The sequence below is a fragment of the Phoenix dactylifera genome, unplaced genomic scaffold (assembly GCF_009389715.1).
Source record: "Phoenix dactylifera cultivar Barhee BC4 unplaced genomic scaffold, palm_55x_up_171113_PBpolish2nd_filt_p 000767F, whole genome shotgun sequence".
Taxonomy (NCBI): domain Eukaryota; kingdom Viridiplantae; phylum Streptophyta; class Magnoliopsida; order Arecales; family Arecaceae; genus Phoenix; species Phoenix dactylifera.
This window is the reverse complement of record NW_024068138.1, coordinates 107,324-127,634: the sequence shown is the minus strand read 5'-3', so window position 1 is coordinate 127,634 and position 20,311 is coordinate 107,324.

The window sequence follows — 20,311 nt, the reverse complement described above, 5'->3', positions numbered from 1 at the left end:
GTGCTTGAATAAAAATCCTCATTCTAGTCTTCCAATAGGTATAATTTGTCCCATTGAAGAGTGGAGGTCTATTGGTTGCCTGCCCCTCAGCAGGAACATTGTTAAAGGGTGTTGCCATCTAGATCTTTGGCTAAGACGGTTAGGTCTTTCAAGAAATACACAGAGCACCTGCTCCGATACCACTTGTTGCCCAGAGATGGTCACCCAAGAGGGGGGTGAATTGGGTGTTTTAAAACTTTTTGCCTAATTAAAAATAAAACACACAAATGTATGAACTAAAGTAAAGATAGAGGTATGAGAACAATCAATCGCAAACATACGGTTTTATAGTGGTTCGGAGCTTCCACTGCTCCTACATCCACTCCCCAAAGCACCTTTGGGAATTTCCACTATAATCCAAGATTACAGTCCGGTAGTTTTGCGAGTGTACTACCCAACTCGTTGTTTTACACCGGGCTAACAACGAACCCTATAACCCCCAATTTCACCTAGGCTTGGGACGCCTTTCCCTTGTTCCAAGTCCCTTGACTGGAACAAGCACAATATTGAGAAAGTTTTACAAGGATTTAAAAGCTCTCAAGAAGCAAATAAAACAGTGAGAAATAATAGAACCCGGAAGAACCCTTTTAGCCGTTGGAAGCGTGGGAAATGGTGGTTCTTCCGATGTGGATCGCGTTGGCTTGAATGTGAGCTTTGAATGCTTAGCGGAAGAGAGTAGTTGAGCACGAAATCACTTGGAAAGCTTGAAGGCACTTGATTTCTTCACTTAAATGCACTAACTCCCTTGAACCTCTTTTTCTTTCTTCTCTCTTGAATGATCTTGTGTTGGGTTTGTAAGAAGTTGTTGGAAAGCACTTAAGAGCTCCCTTTTATAGCCCAAAAAGCAAATATAGCCGTTAGAGATAAAGTTAAGGGAGTTTGAAATTCAAACCAAACCTGAAAAAGTTATCAGTCGCGTCCCAAGCGCTTCGGAGACGTCTCCGCTTCAACGCGAGACGTCTCGGCTGTAAGATTTTACTTTTGACGTTGTTTGGGGTCGACTCGGCGCTTTACGGGGACGACTCCGATGATGAACGGTTTGAATCCTTGTTTTTCTATTTTTCTGAGAGGGTCGCCTCGGCACTTTACGGGGACGTCTCGGCTTGTTTGCGCTTTTTTGCATGGGGACGACTCCGCTGCCTTGGGGACGACTCCGCCGATATATCTCCGAAAAACAAGTCTTCTGGAATTCTCTGAGAGAGTCGACTCCGCTCTTTCAGGGGACGTCTCCGCTGCCTTATCACCGAAAAAGACATCCTCTGGAATACCCTGAGAGAGTCGACTCCGCACTCTCTGGGGACGACTCGGAAACTCAGCTTTTACTTGCGGGGACGACTCCACGTACTGTGGAGATGGCTCGCGCGCATCTCTTGAAATCGGCCTTTCTGCCGCCACTGAGAGAGTCGACTCCGCTTCTGAGAGAGTCGACTCCGACCCTGCGAGACGCCTCGCCAGGTGCCGGGGACGTCTCCAAACGTACCAGCTCTTCCTGTTTGTGCCAGAGACATCTCTGGAACAAACCGGAGACGTCTCGGCTGTCCCTGATCTGTTTTCTTCATCTCAAAAATTCTTCAATAAATTCATAAAAATTATGGAAACTTGCCTAGACATTTCTTAACAATATTCTTAATTAAACACATGAAATCCTCAAGTAAATTGTTAAGATAAATGGAATTATACTCTAGTGTTTTGTATTCATCAAAATCCATTAGGGGGTCAACATAATTAAAGTGCTTCATTCAAGAGTCAAAAGGAAGTGGTTGAGCAGATTTCAAGAGATATTAAGAGCTCCATCCACCCTTGAAGAGTGAAGCATTCCTGACAAAGAAGAGAGAAGTTTCATCAAGCGATAACTATTCTCTAAACTCTTCTTTGTAGCTTATAAATGTTATATTTGCTCATCTAGGAGTTTCAACATTCTTCTTTCTTTTTAATCACCTTGTAAAGGTTTGTTGGTGAGCCCGTAAAACCAACGGTGTAGGTTTATTGGTGAACCCGTAAAACTAATTGTGAAGGTTCGTTGGTGAGCCCGTAAAACCAACATAGGTTCTTGGTGATCCCGGAAAACCAAAGTGTAAAGGTTTTTGGATTGTGAGCCCGGAAAACAATCCAACTGTAATCCGCAGGATTATAGTGAATTCCCAAGGGGTCGCTTGGAGAGTGGACGTAGGTGCTTAGGAGAGCACCGAACCACTATACTTCTTGTGTGTTTATATTGTGCATTGTTCTAATTTTACTCACTCATCAATTGACTAAAGTAAGATAGTAAAAATTAAGAGAAACCAATTCACCCCCCCTTGGCTTGTCACCTTGGGCAACAGACTAGTATCTGCTCACTACTCCTAGTGAGTATGCCACGTCTGATCTAGTACATGTTGTGGCATATATTATAGATCCCACTGCCGAAGCATATGGAATTCTATCCATACTCTCTCTTTCTTGAGGGGTTGTCGGACAATCCCTTTTAGGGAGGTTGATTTCATGGCCCATCGAAAGATAGCCTTTCTTGGAATTAATCATACTGAACCTTTTCAGTATAGTATCAATATATGTGGATTGAAATAATCCAAGCAATCTTCTAGATCTACCTCTATAGATATTCATCCCTAGGTTGTAAGATGCTTCTCCCAAATCCTTTATGGCAAATTGAGATGATAGACATACATTTATTCCTTGTAATGCAGGAATATCATTTCCGATTGAAAGAATGTCATCAACATACAAAATAAGGAATATAATAACTGAACTATTTGCCCATTTATAAATGCAAGGTTCCTCTTCATTCTTAATGAAGCCATATGTTTTGATTACCTTATCAAAACGTATATTCCAACTCCGTGGAGCTTGCTTTAATCCATAAATGAATTTTTGAAGCATGCACACTTTAGACTCATCTGCAGATGTAAAATCTTCAGGTTGTATCATATACACTTCCTCTTCTAAATCTCCATTTAGAAATGCGGTATTTACATCCATTTGCCAGATTTCATAGTCTAAATGTGCTGCTATCGCAAGCACAATCCGAATGGACTTGAGCATTGCCACAGGAAAAAACGTCTCGTCATAGTCAATACCATAACGTTGACGATATCCCTTGGCAACCAGACGGGCTTTATAGGTCTCTACCTTTTCGTCTGCGCCCCGTTTTCTTTTGAATATCCACTTACACCCTATGGATTTAATCCCTTCGGATAGGTCAACTAATGTCCATACATCATTGACCTTCATGGATTTCATTTCGGATTGCATGGCTCCAAGCCATTTATCAGTATCATACCTCTGCATTGCATCCATATATGTGATCGGATCCTTATCGTTTTCATCAAGTTCGATAGGATCTCCGTCTCGGACCAAGAAATCGTAGTATCTGTCCGGCTGACGTGGTTTTTTACCCGATCACCTTAATAGTGCATCTAATATAGGTTCTGGATCTGATCTAATCAAATCCAACTCAACTGGTTTAGTAGATGGTGTCAGATTTTTTACATGTTGAACTTCTCTAAGCTCAACATTAGAGCTTTTTGTTCCTTCACCAAGGAATTTCTTTTATAAGAAAATTGCTCTATTGCTTATGAACAACTTTTGTTCTCCAGCAAAGTAGAAGTAATATCTTTTAGTTTCTTTAGGGTAACCAACAAAGAAACATTTGTCAGACTTGGGTTCAAGTTTGTCTATCTTCAAACGTTTGACGTACGTCGGACACCCCCAAACCCTAAGGTGAGAGAGCATCGGCTTACGTCCAATCCACATCTCATGTGGTGTTTTATTTACAGACTTACTTGGAACCTTATTTAAAATATAGCAGGCTGACTCAAGAGCATATCCCCAAAAGAATATGGGCAGATTAGCAAACCCCATCATGGATCGAACTATGTCTAACAAAGTTCGATTTCTTCTTTCTGACACACCATTATATTGTAGTGTACCAGAAGGAGTCCATTGGGAGAGAATCCTATTTTCTCCTACATATGTCAAAAACTCACTGGAGAGGTATTTACCTCCTCGATCTGATCGAAGAGTTTTAATACTCTTTCCAGTTTGTTTTTCTACTTCATTACGATATAATTTGAACATTTCAAATGATTCAAATTTATGTCTCATTAAATAGACATAACCATACCTAAAAAAGTCGTCTGTAAACGTAATGAAATATGAATACCCATCTCTAGCATTTGTACTCATTGGTCTACATACATCAGAATGTACAAGGGTCAATAAATTACTGGCTCGTTTACCTTTTCCGGTAAAAGATGATTTGGTCATTTTACCAAGAAGGTACGATTCTTAGGTTGTCAATGATTCACAATCATTAACATCGAGGATTCCCTCTTTACTTAATATGTTCATCTTGTTCTTGTTAATATGACCTAGCCTATGATGCCAAAGGTAGACATCCATGACATTATCTATTATAGGGCGCTTATTGGATTTATACATTACATAAATAGGCTGTGACAAAATGTAAATGTCATTACTTAGAATTCCATTCATTACAACAACACCATTCCAAATGACATTATAATAATCCTTTTTTATTGATATTTCATAACTATTTTTGGCCAAAAGGCCTACATAAATGATATTCAATAGAAAACTTGGACAATAGTGACTATCACTAAGGACATTTACATGAGAGCTGAATTCAAGTTTAAAAATTTCTAAAGCTAGAACTGGAACTGGTCTTCCATCTCCAACATTCAGGAACATTTCTCCTTCTTCAAAACTCTTACTGACTTGTAGCCCCTACAACGAATTGCAAATATTAAAAGAACTACCGGTATCCAATACCCAGATCGAATTATCACAAATAGAAAAATTACAAGGTGTTATTATATAAGTACCTTGATTGGCAACTGATTGCCCATTTTTTTAGGCCGGTTCGGATCGAGGGATGCAATGTAAAGACGACAGTTTCTCTTCCAATATCCTTGCTTCTTGCAGAAGAAGTACTCCACCTTGCTCTGATCAGCCTTTTTATTCTTTTTCTGACTAGGCTGAGCATGGTGCACCTGTTTTGTTTAGATTTTTTTTTCTTTTTCCCTTTCTTAAAAGGGGCGATCCTTGGATGAACCTCCAACTAAGTTCACCATCTTCTTAAGAAGTTGGTGATCATTCTCAAACGTCTGTAGTAACCCCAACAATTGGTGATAATTCACTACAGATTTCGTCATACAAAAATGAGTGAGAAAAGGACGGTATGATCTAGGCAATGAGTTTAGTATGGCATCCTTCCCCAATTGATCATGAAGGGGAATGCCAAGAGAGCTTAGACGCTCGATCAACTCAATCATGTACAATACATGATCAGTTACCGAGGTTCCATCTTTCATTCGGGCGCTGAAGATGGCACAACTAGTTTTGTGCCTCTCAACGTCGTCAGGAACGCCGAATGATTCATTCAACACTTGAATGATATCTTCCGGTTGCATATTCTCAAAATGCCTACTAAACTCATCACTCATTGCTACCAACATGATGCATCGAACAGTGATCCGGTCACTGAGCCACTTCTGATAAGTGTCTCTGGCCGATCTTGATGTATTAGCAGCAGGCTGCTTAGGTGCTTGATCCGTTATCACATAAAGAATCCTCTCATGCTCTAGCACTATTTTTAGTTTCCTATGCCAATTATTGAAATTTGGACCAGTCAACTTGTCATTGTCCAACAATGAGCGAAGTGACAAATTAGTGGTCATTTCTGTATAAAAAGAAAATTTGGCTATTAGTATATGAATTGACTAAACTCAATAGACTTGGACTTTAGTCTAAAGGTACTCCCACCATTTTATACAAATTGATAGCCTCTATCTCTAATTCGAAAAATTACTCCTAATTCTTTAGTGGACACTAGAACCCAATAGATCGCATATAGGCTCGAGTGTGGCTCGACCAACCCATATGCACCTATTGGTAGGTTCTTAACCAATTGCTTCACCAAGCAACTTCTAGTGATGATTTTGCCCTACGTTTTTCGGCAGGCGTGTGGCGCCTCCACCGAATACCCTAGTCAGGTCCAACCATTAAATGATAGGGTTAAGTATAATCAACTAATAGACGACCAAGCCCGAGTATGGCTCGGCTCACCTGACCGTCTATTAAAGGTACACTTAACTCATCATATATTGAATAACAATTCCAATGCTTGATAAGTACCACGCGTGTGGCGCCTCCAATAATTATCAAAACATTGGACCCATTATCACCCAACTTAATGGGAGGCTATGACATAGTTATCCCCATAACCATTTTATTTTAAGGACCTAATAATTTTAGTGGATTTCATAATTAGGATAGATGAAAATATCCGGTTAATCTAATTTCTCCCACTGACTTTACCAAATCAGATTAGACTGAAACCGGTTAAGAAGACACCTAAATTAGTCATACTGATTTTTTTTAAGGTATGGGCTAACTCGAATCATTAAGTGATCCAATCAAAATGTGATTGACCATGTCGGCCAGGTAAGTGAGATCGGTGGAAGAAATATGCCATTAACTCGACAAAGACGAATCAGTGCGAGTAGCTCCCAATTAAAAACCACTGATCGAGTCTGCCAAACTTATCTTAGACACCGACTGGTTAATCAATTTCGATTTGATTACTCAAATAACTCGAGCTACACCACTGAGCCTAAATCAAGTTCCATCTTGGTCTAATCAAAGACATGGACTTGATCCATTTACAACTATTGTAAATTGACCAAGAATTTTCTTGACCTAATCTAGTTACTACTTAATTAGATTTGATCAATTAATTATATTAGTCCATATATGATTCTAACCTTAGGTCTAACCCAATCCTAAGAACTTGATTCAAGCTAGCCCATATGCCCAAAGAATTATGCAATGTCAATTAATTGAGTTACAATCATAACACTTAATTCTTAATTAAGTTTATACTTATGAAAGTTTTGATCATTGCATATTTCTTTTTAATTACATATTAATTTCAATCTTTTAGTTCTTAAAACAAATTTTCAGATCTGAGTTTTTGTAATTAGTCACATGTAATCAGATTTAATTCATGTTTAAGTCATTATGTTTTATGTTCATGCATCACATATACATAACAACATGAATTAATACAAACAACATACATCTTATATATTTGTTTTTTCACTTTTATTTTCATATCTGATTTGTTCATTAAAATCAAAGATCATATGAATCATAAACTTTATTTAGATCTAATCTAAATAATATTATGATTTTAGATTTATTCATGTTACTAATCCTAACATAAACATGCATCACATGCATCCAAAATTTTAGATCTACTTAATCATGCATAATCAGCAATTAAATCAATCATAAAAACACTTTAGATGTAATCTAAACATGTTAATAATTTCATATTTAATTTTAAAAATAAAAATATAAAAGTTTAAAAATGAACCTTGCTCTGATACTACTGAAAGTGCATTCTAGGTTCTTCGGTGTTTAGCATGCTGAATTTTTTTTTTTGGAAAACCATGGCTGAACCGATCGGGTTGCCTACGTACCCCTTCACAAGGGGGATCAAGCCACATGTAGTTCTTTTTAAGTTTCAAAATGCAGCGGAAAAATAAATCAAACAATTTAATTCATGCATGCTTACAAGATCAAATCTAGAAATCAGCACATTAACAATACATAGGATTATGCCGGAATCGTTTAAACAATTATACTAAAACTTTTATACATGATTAACTATCAGATCTAAAACTTAAGAATTCTATTCCAATTAATCTCCGAATATCCATCGAATAGATTCTGGAGATATCTCCGTGAGGAGCTCCAAAAGAGGGTAAAACCTTGAAGAATCGGACCTAAACCTTGACACAATAATAAATAATTAATGCTAGATTAATACCTTTTATGATGGATGAAAGTTGTGGATCTGATTCTTGACTTCGCAACCACGCACACGAATGGCCTCTACAAGAAGTACATGTGAAGCCCTAAAAGATCTTCTCCGCAACAGTGCTAGCAGCTGTAGAACACTTGAAAGCTGAAATCTGCTCGCCGGAATTCAATCAACTCTTGATCAATCATCTTGAAGCAGATGGAGATGAGGTTTGTAAGGAAAGTAGATGATGACCCAAAGATTGATTCATAGATTGATTTTGATGATCACAAAACCTTGAAGTATAGATACTAATGTTTATGTTGCAAGGAGAAAGATATTTATTTTGCAAGGAACATAGCAAGTTGGAAGAACACAAGAAGGCCTCCAAAAGCTCTCAAGAAAAGTTAGAAGAAAGCTACAATTCATTGCCCCAAGTTTAAAGTTCAAAAGGTTCAAATTGGAGGAGTAAAATCAAAGGAAAAATTCGAAAGAATAGTCTTCGAGTCGACTCCTGAGGAATTCGAGTCGACTCCAATGTTTACCGAGTCGACTCCGGGGAAGTATGAGTCGACTCCTAGGAGTCACAGGCAAAAAGTCAGAGAGCAGTTTTCGGGTCTGAAATTCGAGTCGACTCCAGTGGAACGCGAGTCGACTCCGATGGTTGGCAGGTCGACTCCAAAGAAAGCAAGAGTCGACTCTCAGCGGTACATAAAGAAAAAGTCAGAGAGCATTTCATGGACTCTGAGATTCGAGTCGACTCCCGCAATACACGAGTCGACTCCGAGACTGCGCGACCATCAACAGACAGAAGATCAAGTTACTGCCTCTGAGATTTGAGTCGACTCCCAGACAGCTCGAGTCGACTCCACGATAGCTTCACGTCAAAAGGCAGAAGACCAACTTTCAGAAACTGAGAGCCGAGTCGACTCCGAGGAAGTTCGAGTCGACTCCAAGACTGGATGAGCCAAAAGACAGAGGATCGGGAGTTCGGGCTCTGAGATTCGAGTCGACTCCCAGGACAGTCGAGTCGACTCGAGTGGATCAAATTCAAAATTGGATCCACGGACTTCAGTGGATGAGCCGACTCCGAAATTGCCAAGTCAGCTCCAGAAGTTGGCGAGTCGACTCCAGGTTAAGACGAGTCGACTCCCAGTCAAGGCATGCACTTTAATTCAAATTTGGAACAGTGGCCGAGTCGTCTCCAGTAAAGCACGAGCCGACTCCTGCAACAGGCGAGTCGACTCCTGATCGCGCGAGTCGACTCCAATCCCAACGGTAATATTGTCAGGAAGTGCAGACTGTGTCCAACGGCTCTATTTTTGTCTCTAACGGCTAATTCTTGTTTCCACGCCATCTAAAGCTATAAAAACAAGAAGAGAGCTAGGGGAGAACGAATGGAAGTGGGAGAGATCATCTAGGAAAGAGATCTCAAAGAGATTACAAAGGAAATCTCCCACAAGCACAAAAGGGCCATCCAAAACGAAATAGAGAGAAGAAGAGCTTCCAAGTGAATCCCAAAGCTTCCTCTCCATCAGTGTGCTGCCTCGGTGATCCTCTACTTCGTGCCAAATCAGAAGAGGGTCAAGTAAAGAAGAAGTCGAGCTCCTCCATCTTCAAAACTCGTTTGAGGGCTTCTCTTTACTCTGTTTGTTTATATTGTTATATTTGCTTGTTTAAGAAGCTTTGATTTGTTTTAAACTTTGTTTTATTATCTTGTAACTTGATTCAATCACGGGATTGAATCAAGGGGTTAAGGTTTGTTGGTGAGCCAAAGGGAAAACCAACGGTGTAAGGTTTGTTGGTGAGCCGAAGGGAAAACCAACGGAGATAGGTTTGTTGGTGAGCCGAGGGTAAAACCAACGTGTAAGGGTTTGATTGTGAGCCCGGAAAAACAATCGGAGTGGTTCTAGTCGGTGAGCCTGGGAAAACCGACCGAGTTCGTTGTGCGCTCGTAAAACAACAAGTTGGGTTGTGAGCTTGTAAAACAACCGACTGTAATCTGTAGGATTATAGTGAAATTCCCAAGAAGTCTTGGGGAGTGGATGTAGGTGCTGGGGTGCACCGAACCACTATATGTTTGCTGTGTTTGTAATGCTTTTTGTCATTATCTAACTCACACACTTACTCACTTAGATAAATTGCTTGCTTAACTATTATCCGCGAATTCTTTAGTTGCAAGCATACTCAATCAAGTCACATTCTATACATCAAACTGTCGCTAAGTTTAACTTTCACTGCGCATATATACAACTTAGCATAATTAATCAAAAAGTGCTAGAAGTAGCTTAAAAGTTTTAAAAGACCCAATTCACCCCCCCCTCTTGGGTTGTATCTACTGGGCAACAAGTGGTATCAGAGCAGGTGCTCAAATATTATTTGTAGTCTTAACCGACTAGAGCCAAAGATCATGACAACTCAAATAGATAGTTTTCTAGGAGAAGGACAATCAATTGATACACCACCACTATTTAATGGCATAAACTATACACATTGGAAAATACGCATGCGCATCTTTATTCAATCACAAAACTATTATTTATGGAAAATCATAATAAATGATCTTCACACACTCTCTCAAACTTTTAATGAAAAGGATTTAGCACAATTGAATGCTGATGCCATGAACCTTTTATATTGTGCATTAGATAGGAATGAGTTTAATTGCATATCTTCTTGCATGACTGCTAAAGAAATATGGAATATGCTTGAAGACAAATATGAATGCACTAACAAATCTGAAACATCATGTGTAGAAGGAGAGCAGTATCATATTGAAAATCCATGCTTGGTGGCACAAGAGGTACATGCTGAAACTGAAAGCAATTTTACATTTGATGAACTCCATGATGCCTTTTCTGATTTGTATTTAGAATATAAGAAACTTATTTGTAAAAACAAAAACTTGAAGATTGAAAATCAAATTCTAATAGATGAAAAACTGAAACTAACCAGTAAAACTGAAATCTTAATTAAAGAAAATCAAGAACTAAATCAAAGAGATCAACTTCTCACTGAAAGTCATGATAAACTTAAGAAAAACAATGAGTTACTTTCAGAAGATAACAAAAGATTAACTAAAGAAGTTGACAGATTAAAACCTGTTGTTGAAAGATTTACCCTCAGCTCTGAAAAATTGAACCTAATGATAAATAATCAAGGAGCTGAATTTGATAAAGTTACATTAGGATATCAACCTTGGTACACCCAAAAACCTTTTAAGAATATGTTTGTTAAAACAGTTTTTAATTACTCTAAAACAGATTCTTATAAACAAAAGCTAAGTAAAATCTCTTCTGTTGTTCCTAAATCTATACATTACAAATTTGATGAACCAAAAAGGGAGAAACAGAAAATTAAAAGTTTTCCTACTACTCATGTTCGATCTAAGTTTGTTAAATTCAACAAGAGGATACAGAAATACATCCCTTGTAATCCTAAAATCTGTAAATTCATGGACAAAATAGCTATTAAGAGAATATGGGTTCCAAAAGGAATAATTATAGCTAACCTACAAGGACCCAAAAGAGCTTGGGTTCCTAAGTTGAAAATATGATTATTCTTTCAGCAAGCATGTCTAGCTATCCAAGGTTCTAATGAAAGATGTTATCTAAACAATGGGTGCTCTAGACATGTGTTAAAGAATTGAATTTAAAATGTAATTAAAAAGAATGATTTAAATGAAAGAAAGGATGAAATAAGTAATTCTTACATCTTCTCGTATTGAAATTACTTTATTAGTTGATTAAAACATAACTTGAAAGTATTAATCATTTTTGTGATATAAGTGATATTTGTCTTTTTGGGTATGAAAAGAAAATATATTCAAATCACTTCATTTTTTTTTGTATGCTCCACTCACTATTGGATAAGTTGCTAAATGATTAATTAATTCATTAAAAATAACTCTATGAACCCTCTATATGCTTGATTAAGAATTTTTATCCATGGCATTATTTTTATTGATCATCAATATGATAATGTGTACTTGGTATGCTTTTGAATATATGCACTATGAATACCAAGATTAAAGAAACCATCCTTGGCACATAGAATCAACTCATGCTAGTATGTACTTAATCTCAAAAGACCTTGCCATAGGCTTGCTTAGATTATCTACTTAAAGGTCAAAGTTTTGCTATGCATGCTAACTAAGGAAACAAACAAAAATCATTTCTAAATCTAAAGATGTTGTTTCCATCTCTAAGTCTTCAAAAGCTTACATTGGACTTGTTCTTGGAGAATAAAACTGAAGTATTTTTCTGTATTTACTAAATCTTGTAGAAGCGTTTCAAATGAAAAAGGTTTCCAAACTGTGAAGATCATGGCACAGTGTTGAAAACCAAAATCCAGATTAAAGTTATACAGAAAATAGTATTAAATTCAATTATTTCAGCTCCATGGACATCATAAGTAAAAAGGGGTTAATAGAATTCTTGAAGAAATGAAAAAGACAATTATGTATGATAGTCATCTACTTAAATAATTTTTAAAAGACTATCATCACTGCTTGTCATACATATGATTTCTATTAGATCTATTTCTGATGAAAATTTTGATCTTCTGAAAAAATGAAAAATGAACCATTGCATATCTTTCATATTTTTCAGTCGTACATGTTATGCTTGATATGCTCTTATGAAAATAATGCCAAATCTGATAGAGATATGTCTATCCTTGGATATCATTCATCAAGCAATGCATATAGAGTATTCAATGAAAAGTTTTTAGTTGCAAAAATATCAAGGTATTTTATTCTTTATGAGACTAATGATTTATTATCAAGATACTAAAATTAAATTATGTATGTATATGGTTAATCTTTTACATATAACAATCTGAAAAACTTGTTAATAATTAGAACCAACTTGGATTTTTCAGATATGCTCTTAATGAAGAAAAAGTGATGACTGTTAAAAGACTAAATCAAGAAAAAATGAAATAGATCTTGATAAGTTTCTTGCATAATTAAAAGTAAAAATCACCATTATCATTTGTTTGCTTAATGAGCTTTATTCTCTATCAAATGAATGTGTAGAATGCACTCCTATGTGGTTATTTCATTAAAAGGTAGATCTATGTTAAATAACCACCATATTTGAAAACACTCATTACAAATATGATAAAGCAATATATGGTTTGATACAAGCATCAAGAGCATGATATAAAAGCTTAAATAACCTTTTTGATAGAAGGTAATAGTGATAATTCTTTGCATCAAAAAATGTGTGACACCTCACTTGCTCAAAGTATACATTAATGACATCATTTCTGGTTCTACTAATGAAGAGTTATATTGCAAGGTGAGTTTGAAATATGTATGATGAATGAATTAACATCTTCTCTCAAACTCCAAATTAAGACAAACAGGAAAGGGAATCTTCATTGACCAATGCTAGTCCACAAGAAAACTCTCATAGAAGATTGGCATGAAGAAGGTATGTCTATGACCCCATCTTGTAGAATTTGAAAAGAATGAGCAAAATAGATCTATTGTTTAAAGCTGTATTGAAGCATGATAGAATAATTATTTTATCATACAGCTAGTAGACCAGGTTGTATGCTCATTATGTGACCTTGTGCAAGACATCAATCTAACTTTAATGAATCATATTTTATTGATAAACAAATAAATCATAATCTGAATTGTGATAGAAACAACTGTTTAAGATAAGTTGATTAAAACTTAGCTAGCGTGCCTTATTGAATAAAATCTAAACTAAATTGATTTTGAAAATAAGAAATTGATTTGACCTTGATAAATCTACCTATTGCCTCACATGCTTGTCCTTGAACCATCTGATTTAATGAAACTATCTCTTTAGTTCAAGTGATATGTGCTTGCTTATATTTAGGGAATCTCTTGAGTAAAGTGACTCAACATGCAACTATTGTCATATCTTATATTGAGTCATCTAGTTAAAAAATATATATGTTGGATGAATGCTTTATATCTTAAAGAAACTAATAACCTTCCTTCAAGAAAGAAAAATGAGAAATTTCAACTTGAAGGATATCTTCATGTAAGATACACTAAACATTCACATGCAAACAAGAGAGAGGATCTTCTTCAGCCAAAAGTTCACACATAAGAAATCTAGTTTGGCTTGAAGAACATACAATGAATAGGTAACTTTAGATACCTTTCTCACAAATTAATTGAGCTAAGTCAATAACTTAAATCCTATTATGGCATGATTAAATTCTTTAATTATTAATTTTTGATATCATGTCTATATGTGTATTGACTGACTTATACTTTTAGAAATTGTTTCATGGTTTGCCCAAACTAAAATATATCTTTGTCTGTGTCATAACCATGAAATACACAAGTATATGCTTAAAATTTTGATGTAAAATAACTTGTGAGAAGTTATGAATCCTTGAGCACAATGAAAATGTTGTTTGCATATTCTTTATTCTGCTCTTTCATGTAAATTACTTGAGAATAACAAAAAGAGAGAGAGATAAAGAAAAGAAAATGGATGTTATTCAAGAGAAGTAAAATCTAAGTAAAGGCAAATACTTCAATCTTAAGGAAAAGCAAAACGAACATAATATATTCGGCACATTTGTGAGACTTGTGTGAGCATTCTTTTGGAAGGGATAAAATCCATAATTAATTACACTTAAACAGGGAGAGTTTGAAGTGAACATTTTAACCTTTCTATATTGCTCATCATAGGGATGGTGCCAATGGGGAGGCTAGTGGTAGTACCCGGCACTATTTGACCCAACTATTCGGTGTAGGGCATATTAGGGACGGCACAAGAGGGAGGCTAGTGGTAGTACCTCGTGCCCCTTCCCAACTCCACCGGATAGGGAGCAAATAGAGTATAAAGCATAAGAAAGTAAAAATGAATGACAAAGTAAATGAAAGTATATAAGAAGAATCAAGTCAAGTTTTAATCACTTGGAAACACACCTTAAGGATGAAATTAGTGGAAGATTATATTTAAATAGGGGGAGTTAATTCGAAAAGAATTGATTTCGATCCTTGACATGCTTGTTCTTAATATTTTAATGTATGACTTAACACACACTATATTTTGCATATAGCATGATATTTTAAATTATGGGTTCTCAATATTTTTTGTAGTTCCCCATACTTGGACAACTTGATTGAATGAAATACTACATAACATCTTTGTTTAGTTTTATTGAAAAGAAATTTCAGATTTGTCATTCACAATCATTGTTAAAATCTGAAAGCTAAATAAAATTGTAGAAAGGAGAAGAGAAGAATATCTCTATTTAGGGAAAATAAATTGATTTTGATCTATCTTTCTACTTGCCTAACTTTGATACATAATGTCCTAATACTTGTTAAAATATCCTTTATTGTGTATCGAAACTCAAAATTAAACACAAAGATTCTGAAAGTGCTTTAATGTTATTGAAATATGTATTTTTCAATCGTAACAATTTAAGATGAGCTACATTGTGAAAGATACATATCTCATATTATGACTTAGAAAGCTTTTATTGAAAATCCTATGTAATTCAGAATCTGATTTTGTATAAAAGCTTAAACTAAATGTAATTTTAAAATAAAGTCTTACTTTAAGAAAAACAGAATTAATTTTGATGCCTTTGGTGATTGCTCCGATACGCATCCGAAACATATCATTTCTTATCTTCAAAGTATACTAATATTGGTTCAAATGATGTGTCTTTCGATGATCTTGATTGCAAACAAAAATTTCTAAATATATGATTTTATTTTGATATTAAAAAGATTTATTGTGATTCATGTATACATCGCTGAAAAACTATCATTAAGAAATTGAGTTCTATAAATATATATACCTCAATGATCATCTATATGTTTTTCTCTCCTACATTCTTAAAGATTTCCATCAGAATATATATAGAGTGAATGATCTAAAAGCTAGAAATATTTCACCTCACTCAAATGACTCTAAAAGAAAGAAAATGTAAATGCTGTTGAAAGAAACTGAGCGTCAAATGAATCATTTTCTGATTAATATTTCAGTACATTTTCTCAAAGATTAAGAGGAAGCATAACTTGTTCTTGATAGATTAAAAAGGATGATTGCTATAAATTTTGAATAATTCTTGATCACTCTCCATTCTCGATATCATAGAATTTCAGTTCTATTCACGTTTGTCATTAAAATCTGAAATTCAACAAAAGAAAAGAATGATTAAAGAAGTATGCATCTTTTGAGGGGGAGCTTTAGATATTCAGTATCTTATCCTAAAGTTACTTCAATTTGATGTATACCTTAAATTTTATGGATTGATTTTGATGAACCTCCTTATATTACAAGACACGCTTTAATTACCTTGAGATGAGTTCTATAAAGGTTGTCTTATCTCAAACCTTGAGTCTTGTGAAAATAAGCTGAAACTTATAGAAAATATAGTTTTGAGATTGACAATTTTATTGAACATTATTTTCAAATTCTAAACTCTTAAATGGAATGATCAATAGAGGGGGAGAAAGAAAATTTCAGAAGGAGAGGTCTCACGGAACTTAATCACGTATATCTATAACTAAAGGAGAGAGGAAGAATACAAAATGAAAAATGATCCTAATACTCTCCAATATGTATCATCTGAAATTTAATCTGAAAATCTTTATGATACACCTTGAGGCGTGTTATTTGGTTAGTATATCTTATGCATAAATCATGAACCAAATTGCAAGTTGAGCTTAAAGAGCCTCTAACTTAATGAAAAAGGGGGAGAATAACGTGTAAAATTTTCTTGAGTATCTTTTAGAAAATCTATTTTGATATTCACTAATGAGTCCTAATTGACTTGATCTTTAAAACTTAAATTGTGTGCCAATTCATATTTTTATGTATCAAATTTTTTTTGGAATAAAAGAATAAAGTCTTTAAAAGAGCTTTAAAAGAACCTTCAAAGCCTTGAACTGTATGTATACTCTAAGATATATTATAAATTGCATGAATTCATATTTTGGTATTTATGCCACAATATTTTTACACCATAAAAGCACTTTGCAATCATACTTAATATATTGCTCTTATACTCAGAAAATTAGTTAAATTGCTCTCATGTTGATAAAATACTTAATAGATTGGGCACAAGATCTTAAATGAACAAGCTTTCACACTTATTATTGAAGAGAGGTTAGATTTCCACTTCTTGAATTAACCTAAGGAAGATTCCACCTACACTTGATTAGAAAACTATCTGTGGTATCAACTTAGAAAACTTCTTGAAAACTATCTTAATTGGCTCTGATCTGTGCTCACTAATCTGATTCCAATATTATTGCCTTAAGTTATATGATTCATATCCTTGCAATAATTTAACATTCAAATCAGAGTACAATAAGGGAAAGAAATATTTGAATGTTCTTATCTTTGTGCTTAATGTTTTCCTATCTTTTTGATGTTGTCAAAAAGGGGGAGAAATATCTAAGTATATGCAAATATCTAAGTATATGCTCATAATGCCTTTATGCTTTGAATTGAATACAAATCAGCTTAAATTGAAATATGTTGATTGTGTTAAGCTGATTAAATCTAAAGCATTATCATGAAGTATGTTTTAAAAATATATGTTTTCTACTTCATGCAACTTTGCTATGTATTACTTCTAGAAAACAATATCTTTTATATTGCATATACTCCAAGTTTTGTCATCATCAAAAAGGGGGAGATTGATGACCCAAAGATTGATTCATAGATTGATTTTGATGATCACAAAACCTTGAAGTATAGATACTAATGTTTATGTTGCAAGGAGAAAGATATTTATTTTGCAAGGAACATAGCAAGTTGGAAGAACACAAGAAGGCCTCCAAAAGCTCTCAAGAAAAGTTAGAAGAAAGCTACAATTCATTGCCCCAAGTTTAAAGTTCAAAAGGTTCAAATTGGAGGAGTAAAATCAAAGGAAAAATTCGAAAGAATAGTCTTCGAGTCGACTCCTGAGGAATTCGAGTCGACTCCAATGTTTACCGAGTCGACTCCGGGGAAGTATGAGTCGACTCCTAGGAGTCACAGGCAAAAAGTCAGAGAGCAGTTTTCGGGTCTGAAATTCGAGTCGACTCCAGTGGAACGCGAGTCGACTCCGATGGTTGGCAGGTCGACTCCAAAGAAAGCAAGAGTCGACTCTCAGCGGTACATAAAGAAAAAGTCAGAGAGCATTTCATGGACTCTGAGATTCGAGTCGACTCCCGCAATACACGAGTCGACTCCGAGACTGCGCGACCATCAACAGACAGAAGATCAAGTTACTGCCTCTGAGATTTGAGTCGACTCCCAGACAGCTCGAGTCGACTCCACGATAGCTTCACGTCAAAAGGCAGAAGACCAACTTTCAGAAACTGAGAGCCGAGTCGACTCCGAGGAAGTTCGAGTCGACTCCAAGACTGGATGAGCCAAAAGACAGAGGATCGGGAGTTCGGGCTCTGAGATTCGAGTCGACTCCCAGGACAGTCGAGTCGACTCGAGTGGATCAAATTCAAAATTGGATCCACGGACTTCAGTGGATGAGCCGACTCCGAAATTGCCAAGTCAGCTCCAGAAGTTGGCGAGTCGACTCCAGGTTAAGACGAGTCGACTCCCAGTCAAGGCATGCACTTTAATTCAAATTTGGAACAGTGGCCGAGTCGTCTCCAGTAAAGCACGAGCCGACTCCTGCAACAGGCGAGTCGACTCCTGATCGCGCGAGTCGACTCCAATCCCAACGGTAATATTGTCAGGAAGTGCAGACTGTGTCCAACGGCTCTATTTTTGTCTCTAACGGCTAATTCTTGTTTCCACGCCATCTAAAGCTATAAAAACAAGAAGAGAGCTAGGGGAGAACGAATGGAAGTGGGAGAGATCATCTAGGAAAGAGATCTCAAAGAGATTACAAAGGAAATCTCCCACAAGCACAAAAGGGCCATCCAAAACGAAATAGAGAGAAGAAGAGCTTCCAAGTGAATCCCAAAGCTTCCTCTCCATCAGTGTGCTGCCTCGGTGATCCTCTACTTCGTGCCAAATCAGAAGAGGGTCAAGTAAAGAAGAAGTCGAGCTCCTCCATCTTCAAAACTCGTTTGAGGGCTTCTCTTTACTCTGTTTGTTTATATTGTTATATTTGCTTGTTTAAGAAGCTTTGATTTGTTTTAAACTTTGTTTTATTATCTTGTAACTTGATTCAATCACGGGATTGAATCAAGGGGTTAAGGTTTGTTGGTGAGCCAAAGGGAAAACCAACGGTGTAAGGTTTGTTGGTGAGCCGAAGGGAAAACCAACGGAGATAGGTTTGTTGGTGAGCCGAGGGTAAAACCAACGTGTAAGGGTTTGATTGTGAGCCCGGAAAAACAATCGGAGTGGTTCTAGTCGGTGAGCCTGGGAAAACCGACCGAGTTCGTTGTGCGCTCGTAAAACAACAAGTTGGGTTGTGAGCTTGTAAAACAACCGACTGTAATCTGTAGGATTATAGTGAAATTCCCAAGAAGTCTTGGGGAGTGGATGTAGGTGCTGGGGTGCACCGAACCACTATATGTTTGCTGTGTTTGTAATGCTTTTTGTCATTATCTAACTCACACACTTACTCACTTAGATAAATTGCTTGCTTAACTATTATCCGCGAATTCTTTAGTTGCAAGCATACTCAATCAAGTCACATTCTATACATCAAACTGTCGCTAAGTTTAACTTTCACTGCGCATATATACAACTTAGCATAATTAATCAAAAAGTGCTAGAAGTAGCTTAAAAGTTTTAAAAGACCCAATTCACCCCCCCTCTTGGGTTGTATCTACTGGGCAACAGTAGAGGACTCATATCTGATCTTGAATCTTCTAGATATTCACCCTAAAAATCCTATCTAAAATGGAGAAGAAGAGGAGGAGGAGGCGTGTGAGGAAGAAAGCTGCAATGGATGTGTTTTCGGTGCCCATGTTTGACCCCTTTTAATGGCCTCCGAATTCTCATTCAAAATTCGAAATTTATCTTCAGAAAACTTCCTTTAGTTGGCGCATGCAAAGGAATAGGAACAACCCAAATAAGATCTCAACCAAATCTAATTTAAATTCAAATTTTTTACACATATGCAAGAGGGGAGGAATTTGAAATCCATGCAGGAGAATTTTCCTTCCTCTTGTCGCATATATTTCATTTGAAATTCGAATTTAAATGATTCAGAGATTCACACGCCAGCTAGGGAAGTTATTTGATATATGAAATCATTTAATATATTGCTTAATGTTTGAATTCAAATTCAAACAACAAACAATGTCGCCATGTGTCAAGCAATGGGTCCATGCGCCATGCAATAATTTTGGTTTATTTAAAATTCATGAAATCCAATTCCATGTCACCACTAATTGCTACATCATCTAAGCCTAATCCTCTTGGGTTGCACCTAATCAAATTTGGTCAAACCCGAATTAAAAAAAGCAATTTGGTTGAACCCAATCTAATCAGGTCAGATCCTGATTGAGCTCAAATTGAATCCAAT